General features: G+C 30.3%; 1 protein-coding gene across 1 annotated transcript in view; it reads left to right on the forward strand.

Moving 5' to 3' along the window:
* Nucleotides 1–2,235: 2,235 nt before the first annotated feature.
* The window catches only part of LOC131844195 (uncharacterized), a 61,556-nt gene continuing 45,653 nt past the window's right edge, over nt 2,236–18,138 (forward strand). Inside the window, exon 1 of the mRNA XM_059193007.1 lies at nt 2,236–2,450. The gene's annotated coding sequence lies outside the window, so the exon portion shown is untranslated. The remainder of the gene's footprint in view (nt 2,451–18,138) is intronic.

Consider the following 18,138-nt stretch of genomic DNA (forward strand, 5'->3'; position numbering starts at 1 on the left):
GTCTTAATTGCTAAATGCACTTAGAGATTATTAATTGCCGATAATCTTTATTGGACATTTGGTTATATTAATCGTAAATTTACGATGTATGCAAAAATTTTAAGTGGTATGGTCTGAAATGTAAATAAAAAAAAAGTTATACTTAATATAATTAAAGTAAATTACTCATCTAACTTAATTTAATCAAGAATAGAAAATAAATTGTACTGATATCGCAAGCTTTCATCTCTGTTTACGCTAATACGGTCTATCAAATGCCATGTACGTGTATTTAGCATAACAATTATCGTGGTACTTAAACCAGTAAGTACATCTTCGCAAATTATTTTCTTTCATAGTGGAGAGCGAACATTCATCAAGTTGCATAAATGTACGCTGTTATTTAGTTCCACGGCCTTTGGCGTTACACATAAGTCGGTACGCAGTAATTGAATCTTACACAAATAAAAATAGATCGAGACATGCCGTGTGCAGTGTAATTTAAGATTTTCATCGCGCAGATAATGAGTACCAATGCGAATCAACATTAACTTTCACTCTTGAATCAAAGTCTAGCTGGCCTTAAATTCTCCTTTGGGAAACCGCAGGAAGTGAGATTAAAAATGCCGCTTTGTACTTTTGCATTTGCTTTTATTGTTATGTAGAAGCCATTCATTGATAATAAGGCGTGAAAAGAAACTAGCATTTTATTAGCCGAAGCCGCCATTTCACATATCAGTTGCTTTATGCGGTCCATGCCAATATTCGTTGATTGAGAGTTTGGCAAAACTATACCATTACTGATTGTATAGCTTCTGATATAGCTGTACTCTGGAAAGTGGTTGTAAAAAATATCCGTTACTAATTGTTGTTTGCTTATCTATAAGAAAAAATGGCATCAGATTGCTTTTTATTACTATGAAACTTATGTAGAAAACGATTGTAGATTAATTTCTATTATCAATTTAATTTATAATGTCATAATTACATTTAACATCACTTACATGTCAGTATAACACAAAATCTTCTAAATAAATATTAGATCTGTTTTTCTTACTGTAAAGGTATTTGACATTTGTTTAAAAGAACAATAGATAAATTTACTAAAAATGCTTTTCGAATGAGTGATATTTAAAAAAAAGATAGTAGGTACATTATTCTAAAGTGCTGTAAATTATTTCTAAACTATTGTATTCTATAGTACCTACGTACAATGTAACTTCTATAATGATTTCCAATATTATAGACCAGCTAGTGCAATATGTAAGTGGAAAGGTATTAAAGCTTGTTTACTAATTAAATAAATATATCTTTGAATTTATAAAATTTTGATAAATGGAGCACTCATTTAGTTAATATGAATATTAGTTAATAATTCAACAGCTTTAATACAGAAAGAAAGCAAATATTTTCCCACATAATGCTCATGTCTGTTCCGCATTCATTAAATTTTCTCGTTCACATGTCAAGTATGTACACGCATATGTGCGAAAATCATTAGCGAGCGTAGCAAAGAAGCGTCGCAGACAGTATTCTACACCATTCGTATGCAAAATAAGTCATTCATTAATGAAATAAAGGAATTAATGAATGAAACGTATGTATATGTACCTACAACATTTACTATTACATTCATAAATCCAATATACATAACGATTTTAATAGGCACCTATATGATACGATACATCGTCCATTATTGATGATTGGCAATAATATTTTTCTTTCTTTCGTCAAATTAATGGTTTCTTCACACTCTTCTGTGTAATTTTTTTACAAATGTTATGACTGTATAGAGCTTATGGATAAAGTTTTCATGGCGTGAATATTAATTAAAATAGCATATATTCGTATAGCTCTATCTACTATAAAGTGAATATGTTTAAAGTGTAGTAATTTTATTTGTGAGTATCATCTTTATTTATAAGTTCTAAGTTTCTGTTGAAAGGCAAACTTTACGATTGTAGTATTATCATGTTAATTACATTAGTATCTTTTTATTCTGTTGTCCTTTTGCGTTCCAGAGCACCTTACTATTACTAACTTGGTAAATTACAGCGTTCAGCTCCGGGCGCTTTATTGAAAATTCTATCTTTCTGTGACTGGGAGAATAGAATTTAAGAAAGTAGGATTGTGTATTTTACGTGTTGGTATTATGGTCTAATGCTGTTTCTCACCTGCGCCGGCGCGAGTCCGTTATCCGGCGTCAGGTTACGGTCACGTCTATATAAGACCGCGGCGTCTTCTTCACCATTTCATTCTGTTTAAGACGCCAATACGGTTGCGTCGGTGTGCCTACAGCCTTAAGGTGTTCGAGCATTCGTGTCGGTGTAAGCCCGCCAAGTTGTCGTTTAATCGGTTAGGGATCAGTGCTCGCGCGTTTGTAAACTTGGGACATTGTTCAGTTTCGTGTCAATTCTTGAACATTATTAAATGAAATAGTTGAAGACAGTGACATTAGCTGATCTACTCAGGTATGCTTTATCATTATATATTCGTATTTCATAATATTGTTAAATACTGTATGAATTAATTTTATTTATTTATTTGGTTATACATTGAATCCCGCGATACAGGTCCCGAATCACCTGTATCGCTGGAGTACATAAACGAAATGCCAAGTGATCTGAAGTATAGAATTAGTCAGATCAGTGACTAATTCTATAAAACATTTGAGTTTATTTATACACTACATATGAAGAATAGCATTTAAATTGTATAATCTACTACTCTACTATGATAAAAGTTAAGTTGTTGCTCTATAAGAATAAACAAAAATATATTTGTACAGAAATACATTTGAGATGAACTCTTTTGTTGATCATATGATCTTCTGCACTTTTAAACGAAATCGATGAATGGGTATGCTTTATATTATACAAAGAAAAATTGTCAATTTTACTATCATAACTTACAAACTTGATCTTGACTTGATATCATCATCATATTATAGTTTAGAAATATTAAACCTATGATATTTCATTTTGTGTTTTCCTGAATCCTTTTCGAATATTTCTTTATCAATATTTCATTTTATGTTTACATAAAATACCTATGGTCTAAATCCTGAAAGATGATCTGCTCCACAAACCTAAAGATATTTAATTTAGTTTTGTTTGTGTCATTTCTGTGCTCACTTTAGCGCCTACGCCTACGCTACGGAGGATATTGGACAATATTTTGCTGGTACAATATTGGACAAGTTCAATCACCTTTATTTGTATTTAAGACTAGTATTCAGTTCGGGTTGATTAATATACATAAGCTATAGCCATTCCCTTTCATTTGTAAAAACCTTAATCCTCTAATGAAGTATATGAATTTATTGAGCCGTTCAATCCCTGAGTTTTTTCTTAATTTGAAAAAAACACTAATAGATTTTGGTTTATTGATACTTCGACATTATGAATAAAGGGAAAAATCTATTCACAATAAACGAACTTTCAATTGAAACTTCATAATCTTGAAAGGTTTTTTGATTTAGGTAGTATATCTTTACATACAAATAAAGCTGGTTATTATTAGTAATAAAATGGTAGACTATAAATGTCTTCATCTATATATGTAATATTACGTATGAATATGTATACAAGTAATTAAAATATATATCTAATAAATATACTAGTACTACTACCGGATACATTATTTTAAATAATGAATGTACTGAAAACGGATGAAGTTAGAACAAGATGTTCTTTATCGTCGCACATTGAAGGTTGTAGCTAATACATCAAAGGCCCTCAATTACTAAATTATGGCGACACAATCTACTCCTTTTATCCGCCGTGTCTAGTCTGCGTTGCGCATACACAAGTCCTTGTATTGATGCGCCGATGGAAAAATGATTACCGTCATTATTATCACTATTACGGAGTAGTCGGCTTTAACTTCTCATACATACGAGTATATGCGTTTGCGTGAGATACCAAGCGCATATTAGTTTTTGTTCCATAGAAAATACGAGTTTAATAGTTTAAAAAATCAGCATAATTACAATCATAGTATATGAATGGATTTGCTGTTCGAATGTAAAATTTCTAAAATATTATCTTTCTGTCAGTGCTTTATCATACAATACAGTTTATCTCCATCTCTTATTTACAATACATTTATCTATAGGTATTTATTATACTTTTGTCTATCATATATATTTTTATTTTATTCTGTATTCAAAACCAACTCGTCTCGTATTTTGAAATCGTTATCTAAAGCTGTCGTAGCTTTAGGTAACGATTTCAAAATACAATATTCTAAAGCTAACGGATGGATATGCAAAAAAAATATAAAAAGAAAGGGTTTTGTTTTTTCTTTTTAGTCGGGAACCCTAACAATTATATTGAAAGTAACGCATTTAAAGCTGTGGGAACTTAGATTTCAATACGTAGCTGCGCCTAACAATGAACTTGCATTGTTCTTAAGGATTTGCGTATTTTTATTTGATTTCCGTTATTTTTTAATCGTACATCTTGAATAATTACGTTAAATATAACTGCACATGATTTATACTTCGATATGAGGAATCTTTTTAATTACAGCATAAATATAATTCTAGCATATTTTGTTAAGCGAAATTTAAACATTACATTACACATATTATCTGGTTATTTTACTTACTACTATATTATTAAAATTTACTAGAAATCAAACCTTACACCAACCTAGCAGCATTAGACGAGGGTTCTGCTTGGACAATGTGCAACATACTTAACATATTGCAAAACAGTGATTTAAATAATTAAATAGTGTAAATCACTGAAGACACACAACACACATAAAGACATCAAAAAAACACAATAAATACTAACCCAAATTTTAGATGACAACTTGTCTAAATTAACTAAAATTTGGGTTAGGATTTATTTAGGATAAACAGTGCTCTAATAATACAAATAAATTATATCCATATTGAAATATGCATCAAATTGTAAAATATGTATATTTCTGATATAGTTTGTTAAGGCACACTAAGTTCACTAGCGTTCTAAGACTAGTTTGAAATCAGGTTTTATTTATAGATGTGAACGTGTCGACGCTCAGTACAGGATACAAGTTATTAAAACAAAATAAACTCCTACAATGAGAAGCATGCAAAATAGATTTTAATTATTGTAATGTTTCTGCTTGTGTTACCCCTCGGTAGATTGTATTACGCCTCGTTGAAGTGGTTGAGATTACTACAATTCGACTTCGAATTGAAATAGTATGTAATTTCGAAATTGAAATCCTACAACTCTAGTAATATAGCGTATATTATTCGGTAAAGTTTACATTTATATGAAAAAATGAATATATTATAATGTATAAATACAATGAAATATGAGATTAATTGTATAAAAAAATAATCTTATACACAAATTTTAATCAGAAATTAATCGATCATTCAATTTCCGCGAATTGTTTCGAAATAATGAAAGAAAATTTCTAACTAGCCTTTCTTAATTAAATTTAAAAAGGGGACATATCGGATTTTTATTACAGATAAAAAATGGTAATAACAAAAAACTCAAAACGCTAATGCGATTTTATAAATTCATTTATCTTCGTAGAAATTTACATTAATATTGAATATATTGCTTGTAATTTATTTTCATGAAAACTATAGTTCCCTACTATAATTGCACTCGTGCGAAGCTGGGGCGGGTCGTTAGAATACAATAAAGCTTTAATGTAAATACAAAGAAATCAATGTACTAACTACGCCGTGAAGATGCGCATGAGTTCCTCGCATTCTCCTTGACCCCTCGTACAGGCCAAGTCCATGCAGATACCAGTATTTTAATATATTAGCGTTTTGTGCTATGTAAATATAAACTGAAAACACCCCTGTTCTTATAAATATAAGGTTTTAAATAAATATTTGGTAACAAGTATTTTGAAAGATGTTGTGAATCTTATTAGGATGCCTCTCCCTCTAAATCGTTACGTTTAAACTTAGGCATACTTCAGTAACATACATATATATTTAGAAGAGTTGTTAAGTCACTTACAAAATAATGTGCTAATTTGATTTTGAATAGAGATCGTTTTACATTTCCTTTTTTCTTCTTAACATTTTTTTACTTAATCTATTGTGTTAGTGTCTTGTTACAACTACCAGGCGTTTGTAGACGAACTGTACAAGAATGGGTCCTCATTATTATCTAAGCATAACAAAAAACGTTCAATATAAATTAGTTGGAATACCACGTAATGCTACTATAATTTTCTATTTCTTAACAGAATTTTTTGGACGACTAAATATATTTACCCAAATTAATTTTATTTTAACTAAATATTTAATTATAATTAAATACTAAACAATTTGTATAATAACTAGAGTAAAATCTTATTAAAAATTATTAATTATTAAAAAAAAATATTACATTGGAAATAATTTTGATAATTTCTGTAGAATAAGTGCTAAACTGCTGCTCTACGTAGTATTATGTTGTCTGTGTTACAACTATGGAAATTTATATGGAAGTTATTATTTAACAGACTGTAATATTATTATCACAAAATTAAAAAGAAAAAAACCTTTCTTCATTGGCGACTAAATTACATTTTAATACACTCTGCAATAAAAGTTTACTTTTAATTATTAAGTAACTATTTACAATATAATATATTAGACAGACATTATAAATAGGTATTTTCATATTTATATTTTCTTCCTACAAATATGTTTGATTTAACAATAAAACAATATTTTTAGTACTCTTTTTACATCAGTAATAATTGTTTTACTTGATTATGCAAAATGTGGATCTGTTAAGTACTCCTATTCTATTCTAATAAATATTGTAATTCTTCTCGAATCAAATAACTATTAGACTAATCAAGCTGAAATCCGTGAAGTGTTGCCGGGAGCACACTTTTTGCAAAAATAGATACAATCCCGTGGGATACATTTCTTGATTTATTGCAAGCGAGGCTACGCTTAATATATACTATTTAATATTTATACGTTATTAGATTTATCTTTAATTAACAGTATATAAAAAGATTTTTAAAAATAAACTTATAATTTTAAAAGTCATGAAGATTATCTTCATGACTGTTGTAACAGGTGAGACAGTCAGGGTTACCGTCTACATCGTGGTGAACACATAAATGATATTACGTGTATAACCCGGCAGTGGGTAAGCTGACTGAAGCTAACTGCTACACTCCGATTAATAATTATTTGTTATCGATAATTTTATCCATAAAAAGTTACTTCGAAATATTCATTATTATTGTATTGGATACTGTAAATACACAAAGTTTTTTTATATTGTCATATATATAGGAATTTATTACCTTTGTGTTTAAAATCTAGATAGTAAACCACTAAACCATGACTATCTCATACATTAATAAGAGCATATTGTGCTTAAAAAAATGATCGATGAAATATGATATAATCAAGCTTGTCAATCTTAAATAGGTAATAAAGAACGTACAACGATCACTATAAAAACAAGAGCATTTTAACTTTCTATTGGCCGGGATAAACGCAAGGGGAAGGCTGTAGTAAAAAATAAATTCGCTATCGTATAAGAATGATTTGCGATCAATGGCCGGACGGCGTCATTGGCCGAATGTCGTAAGGTGTTACGGCAAAAACACGAGTATGATAACCGCATGCGTGGGCGCATAACCAGTTGGTGGTTTTTTTGCGGGCAAGTGCAGGCGGCCTTGACCGGGTGCCGCCAAATCGCTGATCGCCCCACTTGATGATAATAGTCTCGAACTGAATACTTAAAAAGTATTCTAAAGTAATTGATTAAATACACATAAATAAATACGGATAAGATCTGATTCGACCAACCGTTCCATAGTAAAATTTTATGTAATTTTCAACAAACTGTAAAGGAGCCATGCAATTCTAAAACTGTATTTTTGTATGATTTATCTTCATCAGTTCTGTGTTTCATTTGTTTTGATGATTTTTTTGCAGTTGAAACATTTATTACCTTCTTGATTGAATTTCTAAAGTAGATCGAATAAATTATATATGAAACTAATTTTCCGTCCTATAATTGACTAGCGACATCCCCCGGCTTCGCACTGGTAGTAAAATATTACATTTTACACATATAACATAGTCAGTAATTACTTTATGTTGTATTTAAAACTTCATCATAATTTGTTCTGTAGTTTTTTAATATATCGCGAATATATAGACAGACATGGCAGGGTTTCTGTTTTATACGTTATCTATCATATCATTTATAAAGGCATAGCAACTATAAACTGGTAATATTATGGGTCAACTGCTCTGCTCAATCTTTTCGTAATAAATATTTGATGTTTTCACTTAATAGTAGAGGCGCATATATCACTGTATAACTAAATAGAAACATTTAATAAATCACAGCATAAAATAATTATATTTTATTGCTTTTAAGTGTTGATATTACAATTTTATTATTTTTTAACTTTCTCTGTCTGTGATTAAGTTTTAAAAATTGTAGTTTGTACATTTTATTTTGAATACATGTAACTATAAGCATTTCTTTGGTCTTTTGACACACAATTTAAGTATTTCGGCATACTTGTATAAGAATTTTCATAGTGTCTAAAATAAGAATTAGACTAAGATGAACGTAGGTAATTTGTAATTCCTTATAGTATTAAAGCTATCCTGGGAATTTGTTTTAAGTTAAAAATCTGAAATTGTTATGTAATTCTTTCCTTCAAATCAAAATATTCACAAGTAATTTCTAGTAATTACAAGCACATATACCTAAACCTAAAATATTATTCGCAGACTAATTATAATGTATTATGAAAGAACATATTTCAAATGCTATAGCTATATATATTCTGTAAAGTTTATAAATATCTATTCTTAAGGTATATGCTAAGAATACATGCGGGCGCTACTGCTGTTTCATTAAAGTACGCATATTGTTTGTCCCAAGAAGTTTTCCTTTAGAAAGCCATTACATTAATTATATAACAAAATAAAAATATAATACCATCTCGTAACGGCATGACAGATGGCGGTCAAGTTTATTGTCAAGGTAGCGCAGATGTCACATGCGATTTCTAAACCGTACAGCAACCGATGTAGCGAGCACGTCGATGTAATTGTGGCGTGCTCGGTGCACGTACATAAGACCCCACTACTTTCCCCCGACCCAGTGCCCTCTCTGAGTCTGCGCAGGCGACCTACAACAGCCTCATAATTCCGCAATGTCTCACATTTTATTTGAGATTTGCTGTGGCTCATTACACGCATCATGTACAGTTATATGTAATAACACGTCTCCATTATACGATTGTCCGTGGCATACCGCGCAGTACGATAGCAACTTTGACTGACCATATTCAGAATGACAGTGCAAATTCTAGATAATAAAATAATGATTTCTAATTATTATTACAGTTAATTCACAAGAAAAATTGAGGCTGCAATTATATAAATAAAGAAATAGTATTTATATATACTTTTTATTTGCGATTCATACAAAGAAGTCATAGCAATATAATGTAGGCTCTAAAATGTAGAGTTAAAATTTAAAAGCCATTTGAAAATTAAGAATGCTTTTAATTTCTTGTAGACTAGTTATAAACCGGTAGTTTTATAATTATACATTCCAAAAAGTTTTACGGTACTAGCTATTGATAAACAAAGTTGTAACCAGGTCTTAATTTATGGCATATTCATTCTGAAAATAATATGGTAAATGAGGAATAATTTTTGACTGCGAATATATCTATTTAACAACTGCTAAAATAGTGGCTTACTAATTAATTATTTTTTCAGTATGTTATTGTAATTTAATTCTAAAAAATTTTCTTGAACAGAATTTAAAATAAAATAAGAAAATAAATGATTAATTTCTAAATATTTTTTATATAAAAGGACTGTTGAAGATGATAAATAAGGAGCCCTTTGTTTCATTTTTGTTAGGCATAGTATTTAGTCTGATTTTAATTAATTGAATATATCCACGAAAATGTCTGTGGTAAAATAAGTACATAAATATTCTTATTAGACAAAATTCAAATCAACTCTAAACAATAAGGAATAGCCTAATATAGAATGTAATATGTTTTAATCAGTTTGATTTTATGTGTCCATTTTATTGACTGTGACGTCAAGTCATATCGCGCACACATGTCACCCGAACCACGGTACAGTTAAACAAAATTTTTGACATTCCACTCGATTCGTTCGTGAGTACGTAAATATAGTGTGGGCGTGTCCTTCACCTGAGATGGTAAAGATGCTTTTTCAACTGAATTTTACTGGGCTCAATAACGGTTGTTTCATTTGACAAAAACGACACAAATGTAACTTTCACTGACAGTTCGGATCACGTAGTTGGATGGTAGAAACATTAGTGGTGTATTGTGAAGTATAATAGATTTACCACAGCGGCGGTTGGCGAATGGCTGTGATGCGGCGGGCGCGATGCGCGTGCGCGCCGGTCGCACGTCCCCGCTGCGACCCACTAAACTGATGAATAAACGAGAAAGTGCACGCGAATCCGCATTGCTTTATATGTTCACAAGCAGATGAACTAATCATTGTAGTTTCGTGGCGCGACACAAAAGTAACAATAAATTGAATATTTAGCTCAGTAATGCCTTCTGATGAATCAGTTTATGCATTTGATTAATTCATCATAGTTTTCCTGTTCCTTTCAACATTTTCAAAAAGATCTTACGAAAATAGTCTGTAATTATTATTAAATAACGTTTAATGATAACTCAACTCAGTTATTATCCTGAAACATTAAGACTGAAATTATGATTTTTTGTCAAATTGCTTTTAATGGGATACAATGAACAGGAAAGCTGACGAAATGAGCGTCTCTTATTCATTTATATTCTCATTTTTTAAATTATCTAATAGGATTCATTGCATTTAAAATCTCCTTCGTTACTGGACGTCAATAATTTCAATGTAATTTATTCCTCCCCTTTACCAGCAACTGTTAAGGCGTGTTTAATTTTTAAGTAAAGCTGTCATTTGTTCACTGCCTGAAATATAGTTTAGACTTGCCTAGATGTATACTTTAGAGTTATCTTACAATTTGCCTACAGGCATTTCACTTTAAGTAGAGTAGTGTGACGTTCACACGCCTCCAGAGGCATTGGCGCGTGTCTTGAGAACCATGTCGGTGCATTGACGTCTTCCAGTTCCATAGTTGACCTAAATATGGACTGTATCTAGACGCACACAGCTCAAGCAGGCAATGGACTGTGACATGTGGTAAAGAGTTATTAACGTGGTATCAGGTATCATATTATTGGCCTCTATATAGATATTACTGTGTTTCCTATTCTAAAGTCATTGATATTATTACTTTTAGTGAAAATTAACTAAAATACAAAAGAAAATTTTATCGCGATATTCATAGTTAATAAAATATATAAAGCTAAAGAGTTTATTTTGTTCGTATGTCTTGATCCCTGGAATGGATTTGACAAAAATGTTTTTGCTTTTGATAGCTCAATTCTTCTGAGTGGTTATGTAATATCCTATAATGAAGTGGTACACTAGCAATGGCTAATGGTACACGCTTGCAGACACTAGATAAGGAAGTTAGAATTAGCATAAAATTAAGTAACAGTTAGCTTATTTTTGAGGATGGTTGTGAGCTTACTATGCTACAAAGGAAAAGTCAGAAAATATTATGGTGATGAGTTCGTATGCGGTGGGTAGGAATAGATGAATGAGGGTGGTCGCTATTTCTTTTAAATTAAACGCTGCCGATAGATATAACCGCGGGGCATTGCTAGTAATTAACATAGCAATGCAACTATGTTGTATTGGTTCGGCAAGATGTTGTAAATGATGTGGTTCCAACGTGGGCACGTACAGCCGTTATGTTTGGTGTATCGTTGACTGACCATTATGTAGACGATGTTTGTTTCAACATCGATTTAATTTATGTCTAATAGAGGGTTCTTAAAGTTTTACATTATAATATATAGATTTTTATTAGTATTATTGTATTATAGATACGTACATTAGTACATTTCAATATTAAAATATTTTTTACTCAAAACATGCATAACATAAATTGATAACAATTTAAACGATTTCATTTAACTTGTATTATTTGTTTTCTAATACTTTGTAGAAGGAAGGTCTTAAATAATGCAGAAAAAATAGAATTTTTAGAAATCTTCATGGTTATATACTTTGTATACTACATACTACATATATACTACTGTATAGTATATACAGGTTGCTCATTCTCTAAGAAAGGACAACCTCTATTCTATCAATATAGGTAATTAATGTAAACTTCATATAAATGAAAAAGTTACAATGTGTGTGAATATCATACACAATAAAATAATTGTAGAGTAATATAATTCTAAGGGTACAGATTGTATTTGTTATTTCCATTAGTAAATCATCATGTAGAAGAAAATAATATACTAAAATCTCTAATATTAAAAACCTTTCTTAGTCTAGAAGAAAGATTTTTTAATATTAGATTTATATGTTTCCCCATAATAGATGTAATAGACCAGTATGCGGTCGGCTCGAAGCCGTGCTTATTATTTTTTATTGCATAATAATTGTAGGACGTCGTGTTCTGCGGTCAACTACCTCCAACGCCAGGATACTCTGTTACAATAAAAATATCAGCCGTCAACTATCGGAATAAGTCACGTCGCGAGGCGGAATTTTGTAACACGATTACTCTTCCGTTGCGAAAGCTCAACTTTCTACCTTAATGTACAACAATTAAATTTGCCAGAATTGAAGAAATCGCGGGAAAGTTCAATTATAGACAATTGTACGTTATAGGTAACGCAGCATAGTGTCATTGTCATCAATTGTGTATAACAACTAACATACTTTTGCTACGAGTGTGCTATTCAATACATTAGACATCAACGAGATAATTACATACTTGTAAAATTTTCTTAAATCACTAGTCAGAAAAGAATAAAAGTAATAATAAAACTATTCTATATATACGCGTATGTATGATATTATAATTTTATATTTGAGTAAGCTTATGATTATATGTATAATATACGGCCAAAATACATTTTTTTTTATTGCTATCCATAATAATATGACAAAGTGCCTGTTCTTTTCTTACCTTTTCAAATTGAGAGCGTCTAAATGAAATGTAACCTCTAGATAGTATCCCGAAGACGGGACATGGGCAGTACACAAATTCCCGGACAAAAGTTAGGTTTTGTTTTTGTTGAGATGTCAGGTATAAAATACTTAGCTTCGTATGAAGATATAAAACAATCTTATAAATTATCGTATATTAGTTCCATTTGGATCTTTAACCTCATACTCATACGGAATATATTAAGACTGATTTTCGTAGATCAAAATCTCTTACAAACTTATACAAGGGTGAAATCGCTGTATCCTCGTACGATTCGCATCCCTGAATATGAGATTTGCTTAAATTATTATATTAATTATAATCCCACGACAAAATAATAATAACAATGCCTTATGCGCGCTTCTCATTTAATTTTGTTGCGTTCGACACACCACCTTAACCATTTGAAGCAAAAAGTTCTATTAACCTACTATAAAACACTTTTGTTCACTCTAAAGGTACCAATCTTCCTCCAATTCGTAATTATAGGCGTAAAATAGATAAAATAGCTCAATGGGCCGTATCGGTCGTCGGTTTGCAAAAAGAATACTAACGGACCAACTTCCATGTTGGTTACATCGCAGTCGTCAGAACAAACGTCAGATACCATCTCAAAGAATAACCGACCATCGCGATAGTGTAAACAAGCCTTGTATATACTCGTAGATTGGTCTACACCACGATTGTATGGCTCTTTTATTATACAAGTCTCTAAATAGTTCTCATACTTTTGACCTGTGACGTTTTTATTTTTATTGTAACCGGTGTTTTGTACAATACTAGCTGTTATCCCTGATATAGTTTACAAAACTTACAGTTTTTTTTAAAGAAAAGACAGCGTTTGATCTTCCTTGTAATGAATTATTTCTTTCATTAAGCTCACTTCAGTCCTGAATAGGTAACAAATAGACAGATATACATTCACATTTATAATATTAGTATTGAATCTGGTCTGATATCCATACAAATTGTTGTAAAACTAAGTGAAATTCTGTGTTAACTTTATTTATAATATAACATACAATTGTCACATTCTTAGTAGAACCATGCATTTTTTTCTATATTAATTAGATTTCTATACGAACTTTTCGACATAGCCTCATTAATAATGTGGTTAAGTAAATGCACTTACATGAAAGAAGAAAAGAAAGAATGAATGAATGAAAAACACTTTATTGTTCCTCTCACAGAAAAGAAATTAATAATGTTTTTGTTAATATCCATCGTATGTACTGATCTATTTATTTATCTATTTTTCTAAATTAACTATGGAATAAAGTCTTCCTAAGTTCCATCCTTACAAATAATTGTACATACACGTCGGTTCCTGGACCTTTGACTTTTCCTTTAGACACTACACTATCTGATAATGATAGATCATTCCAGGTTCTTCCTGGTACTGGCATCCTTCTACTTTATCAATAATTATGAACGATATGTATTTTATATATAACTGAATAAGGAAGCAATTGTATATTTTCGTTATATGTTTTGAATTAATGAGTAGAAATACGTACATTGTATTGTTATTGATTTACGAGTATATTGAAGTGTCAATGGATATCCACCGCTTGCTTTTAGGAATCTAGCTCGAGTCGCTCACATAAAATATAAGATTCTAGAATATGTAATGAATAAAAATTCGTTTGAAATAGTAATGATAACGGGAAATATCAGAATGCGTGGCTAAAATCTGGTTCATTAATAAATTCAAATTTAATGTCTGCTCTAATTTTCAAATCATAAATATTGTGTTTACATAGTATAAAACAAATATGTCGTCGTTGTATGCTCGCTTATATCTTTCAAATTACGCAACGGATTTTAATGCAGTTTTAGCAAAGTTAGAGTAATTCAAAAGGAAGGTTAATATACATATAATACATGCGTGTTATATAGAACAAGGCGAGAAATTTAAAGATTTGTAATGCGACGAAGTAAGATGCGACGGCAGTACGAGTAGACTAGTAGAGTAGTAATATATAAATAAACCTTCTGTGTAACAATTCCTGATTTTTGTACCATATATATCTGTGTTCATAAATGCAGTTACTGCATTTTATGAGCAGTAACAATAAAAGCAAGCCATTACTTTTACCGCATAAATTCTAATTATATTCCGCTTATGATTACTTTGTCAATTTGTACGCACTTGTTGAGTTTTATAGTTTAATTCCCATGGTATAAGTTAAACAAATGCTACTCCACAGGTACTGTTTATAGCGCGGGAATAATCCATTTAAGTAACGGTTACGATAATGCTGTTGTTTTAATTACGTACCTAGGGAATTTCAAAATGTCATGCTAACGGAATATTTGGAAACTGTAGTTTCACAGTTTTTTTGTTAGTAAACCCATATTCGTAGAAACTATAAAGAATATGGGAAGTCCTGGGCGTTATTCATAGCTTATGGACGATAGTTAATAACTAAAGATATGTAACTGTCTCGACGTTTCGACTGGGTTGCACTAACTGTCCTCACGAGCTGACTGGACTATACCGATATCAATGTCGGTAGATCATCATCATCATCTGCTTCTTCCGTAGCTCATTTATTTGCCCTTTTCATTTCTTAGTCCCTCTTCCATTCATCTCTGTTCGCAGTCATCTCATTATTTACTCCCTTTCTAACCTGATGATATCTTTATTTAAAATTTAACTAAATCTACTACTACTACCATCGTACGAAATAGCGCGATACACAGCACTCACGGTATCAGTACACATATTGACTGACGCTACCGAACTTTGTTTGAACTTATTAAAACCCGATTAACTATATTAATAACGTGTGTTAAAAACGAAAGTTTGAAAATAATTGGTAACTTTTAGTTAGTAATCTGTCCGAGTAATCCTAATTTTCAGTAAAATGAAAGAAAATTTGTTCAATATAATTTATTTAATTATTTAATTAATATTTATATATAAAATACTATAGTTAAATTAATTTAATTGTATTCGTATTAACTAATAAATTATAATTTTCAATGCCTATTTACATTATATTTCTGCAATTTACTACCCTTAAATTTTTTCACATATTGCTTATGTCTATTTGGATTACGTAAATAGATAATCCTATGTTATACCATACAAGTACCTTCAGATTATTCTAGTCCAGCTTTCATTCTAAATATGGTATAACAAGTTGACTGTTGCCATATAATTAGAAATCAACCACCTTGGAAGTATATAACTGAACCGAGACGAGGCTATTTCAGTGCATTATGTTTATCTATTAATAAAATTAACAAAATCATTGCTAGAATAGAAATAGTTCAAGAATGTTTCCTAATAATTAATAATAATTACCAGAAATATACCATCCAATAGGGCACTGTACATATGTTTATTTCGCTTGCCAAGTCAACTAATATGTTTAGGACACCAGAAAATATTAGTTGACTTGGATTAAAAATAGCTTATGTGTTTCTTTATTTTTTTATAGCACAAGTTATATAAATGCATGCCAATTGTTAATCACTGGTTTAATATTTATAATATTTATAAGAATACGAGCAACAATAACACTGAATTAATTATTAATAATTTGAATATTACAACCATTAAAAAGTAAAATGATTATGTACGATTAAGTTTCAGCATACAAATATACTTTTTCTTATAAATATAAATCGTGTATAAAATATCTTTAAGTGTAATGATAAATAACTATGAATAAGTGGGGACTCTTGAAACTACTGTTTAATAATACATATTTAAGGAACATAACGATAAAGTTTATACTATTATTATTAAAAGATATACCACGGTCATAAGAAGAACCGGAGTAAAGTATATTTATTAAAAATAATTCTATTTCTAACCATTTGTCAGCTGGCGCCTTGCAATAATATTTTTACAATGGAAATAACTAACTGCCTGCGATATTCATATCATTATAGTACGACATAATGATACGATAAGGGATTGAATAGTACCCAGGAGAACGAAGCTCCAGGCAAATGCATTAATGTAATTTTATGGTTGTTATAATACTAGAAATAGTCTTCTACCATGAGTTCTTTTTAATAGACGTCTATTTTTAAGTTTTACTTTGTTTCTGCTTTATTTTTAATGTAGTAAACATGTTGCTGATGACACATCGTCTTAATAATGGTATGTAAATGCCGCTTAATGTAATATTTTCGTTTTCAATGATAACTTATTAATTACTAAATTGACTAGGAGTAAACTATAAGGTCCAGCTTGTGGTGAGTGGTAAAATAACACCCATGGGTAGGTATATCATATATGACATTTATTATACTGATATTTATTTTAATTTGTGTTAGACGAGATGCTGCGGCAAATTTTCTATATCGATGTAGACTTTTGGATGAAGATTATAAAATGAAAAAACTATAGATTCAATTTTGTCATATAAATAGGATATTTATATGACAAAATTGAAAGATATTATAAGAGGCTATATTTTGTTATATTAAATAAAGGATATAATAGTATATTATTAGCCTCTTATGATACCCTATTACTTCCACTTCTGAAAACCACAGTAAGATTTTAGTTCAAGACAAAAAGAGACAGATCTTCTGTGTTAGAAATTGCAATGGCTATCTTAATTCATCATATTAGAATGCGTGTACACGATAGCTAGGTAAGATAGCATTGTTTAATGGCATAGGCGAATTACACTATTTGAAGTTACTAGCTGTAGTATATTATCACGTCGTATATCTAAGTGGATGTTATAGTCTTTTATGAGTCAAATAAAAGTTACTATATTATCTATATATTATTATTGTGTTAATTTGTGTAAATGTACGCCGAGAATTGAACCGGTCTGTGTAAATCTATGTAGTTGATATTGTCTGAACAATTGACTACAGTTATATGTTGTGTTCTATGTTTTCAACTATGAATACGTTTTAAACAGGCAGTTAACAAATGACAGTTGGAAACTGTACACTAACTACGCAGTCAGTTGTAGTAGTCATAGCTGTAATTAATTGACTGCATCACTACACATTGTATGTTTGATATATTTTTGGATTTTTGTATTGATATAGAATTTATTTAACATGAAATACAGTCCATATCACTTGCTGATAATGTAAGTTTCAGTAAATGAAA

Source organism: Achroia grisella, unplaced genomic scaffold (genome assembly GCF_030625045.1).
Source record: "Achroia grisella isolate CSIRO2021 unplaced genomic scaffold, CSIRO_AGI_Agris_v1 utg402, whole genome shotgun sequence".
Lineage (NCBI taxonomy): Eukaryota > Metazoa > Arthropoda > Insecta > Lepidoptera > Pyralidae > Achroia > Achroia grisella.